Here is a 2,688-nt window from a genome sequence, read left to right on the forward strand (position 1 = left end):
AGTTCAACCATTATGGAAAACATTATGGCAATTCCTCAAGGATCTAGAACTAGATGTACCATATGACCCAGCCATCCCACTACTGGGTATATACCCAAAGGATTATCAATTATTCTACTACAAAGACACATGCACATGTATGTTTACTGTAGCACTATTCACAATAGCAAAGACTTGGAATCAACCCAAATGTCCATCTGTGACAGACTGGATTAAGAAAATGTGGCACATATACACCATGGAATACTATGCAGCCACAAAAAAGGATGAGTTTGCGTCCTTTGTAGGGACATGGATGCAGCTGGAAACCATCATTCTTAGCAAACTGTCACAAGAACTGAAAACCAAACACCGCATGTTCTCACTCATACGTGGGAATTGAACAATGAGATCACTTGGACTCGGGAAGGGAACATCACACACTGGGGCCTATCATGGGGATGGGGGTGGGGGGAGGGATTGCATTGGGACTTATACATGATATAAATAATGTATTGATGGGTGCTGACGAGTTGATGGGTGCAGCACACCAACATGGCACAAGTATACATATGTAACAAACCTGCATGTTATGCACATGTATCCTAGAACTTAAAGTATAATTAAAAAAAGAAAGAAAAGAAAATTTGGTATTTATGCACAATAGAGCATTATTCAGCTACAAAAAAATGAGATTCAGTCATTTGCAACAACATAGATAGAACTGGAGGTCATTATTCTAAGTGAAATAAGCCAGGCACAGAAAGACAAACATTGCATGTTCTCACTTATTTGTGGGATTTAAAAATCAAAACAATGGAACTCATGGAGATATAGAGTAGAAAGATGATTACTATAGGCTGGAGAGGGTACTAGGGGGATGTGAGGAGGCGGGGATAGTTAATGGGTACAAAAAATAGGAAGAAGGAGTAAGCCATACTATTTGATTGCACAACAGGATGACAATAGTCAATAACAATTTATTTGTGCATTTTAAAGTAACTAAAAGTAAAATTTGATTGTTCATAATACAAAGGGTAAACACTTGAGGGGATAGATACCCATCTTCCATGATGTGATTATCAAACATTGCATGCCTGTATCTAAACATCTCATGTACCCCATAAACATATACACCTACTATGTACCCACAAAAATTAAAAATATTTTTAAAAGAGAGTCATCTTAATGAACTGAATAATTATAAAGTCGTGTGTGTTAAATATATGTTTCAGATTGTTCACCAAAAAAAAAAAAAAAAAAAAGAAGATGGAAAAAGCAAAAAGAAAGGAAATAGGAGTGACCAAGAAATTACTGCAAGAAGCAGTGAGTACCCCAGGGTTGATGGAATAGATTCACGCCCCGTCGCTGTTCCTGCTACCTCCAGGCACAGGCTTCTCTGAGCCACCGACTTGCAGCTGCCCCGGCCACCCGCACCCCTGGGCAGCACCATGACAGATCAGGCCTTTGTAACACTGACCACAAACTATGCCTATACCAAAGGGCTGCCCTGGTCTGGGGCTCACCTCTAAAACAGCACAGGACCACAGAAGACTGGTCGTGTTCGCCACCCCGCAAGTCTCAAACTCCATGAAAAAAGTTTTAGAGACAGTCTTTAATGAAGTAATCATGGTAAATGTCTTGGACAGCAGCGATTCTGCTCATTTAAGCATAATGAAGAGGCCAGAGTTGGGTGCCACGCTGGCAAAGCTGCATGCCTAGTGACTTACACACTATTCAAAATGTGTATTCATGGATGCAGATACTCTGATCCTAGCAAATATTGATGATCTTTTTGAGCAAGAAGAATTGTCAGCAGCACCCAACCAAGGGTGGCCTAACTGCTTCAATTCCAGAATCTTTGTTTATCAGCCTTCGGTTGAAACATATAATCAACTGTTGCATCTTGCTTCTGAGCAAGGTAGTTTTGACAGTGGAGGCCAAGGCTTACTGAACACATTTTTTAAGCATCTGGGCAACAACAGACATCAGAAAACACCTGCTGTTCATTTATAACCCAAGCGACATCTCTATATACTCCTACCTCCCAGCATTTAAAGTGTTTGGTGCAAGTGCCAAAGTTGTGCATTTCCTAGAATGAGCCAAATCATAGAATTATAGTTATGATCCCAAAACAAAAAAATGTCAAAAGTGAGTCCCATGATCCCAATGTGATTCATTCAGCATTTCTCATCCTGTGGTGGAGCATCTTTACCATGAGTGTTTTACCTCTGCTTCAACAATTTGACCTTGTCAAAGACACCTGCTCATATGTAAATGTGGAAGATATCTCAGGAGGCATATCATATCTGTCCCTTGGGGAGATTCCAGCTATGGCACAGCTTTTTGTATCCTTGGAAGAACAGAAGGAGTGGTGGGAATAGGGCCAGGATGATTATATGGGACAAGATTCCTTTGACATCAAGAGGACACGTGACACTTACCTCTAGTAGAAACACTGCCATTTCCTGTGGACACGTGTTCCTAATACTTAGTACCTAGAGCTAGGTTGAGAAAAGTCTGTTATGGCTTCAAGAGACTTTCACTAAAACTCATTAGATGAGAGGTTTTCACAGGACAACAGGTGAGAACTGGGCAAAAGTTGTGAAGCGGCAATTCTGTTATATGGACTGTGTTCTACTTTTTAATTCTCTTTAGCACATTTTAGAAATTCTCACTTTTGCTGATTGTCAACATACATAGTAAAGG

General features: G+C 40.3%; 1 pseudogene; it reads left to right on the plus strand.

Annotated features, from left to right (window-relative positions):
* Positions 1–1,430: 1,430 nt before the first annotated feature.
* LOC104658564 lies at positions 1,431–2,429 on the plus strand (annotated as a pseudogene).
* Positions 2,430–2,688: the final 259 nt, after the last annotated feature.

The sequence above is a fragment of the Rhinopithecus roxellana genome, chromosome 18 (assembly GCF_007565055.1).
Source record: "Rhinopithecus roxellana isolate Shanxi Qingling chromosome 18, ASM756505v1, whole genome shotgun sequence".
Classification (NCBI taxonomy): domain Eukaryota; kingdom Metazoa; phylum Chordata; class Mammalia; order Primates; family Cercopithecidae; genus Rhinopithecus; species Rhinopithecus roxellana.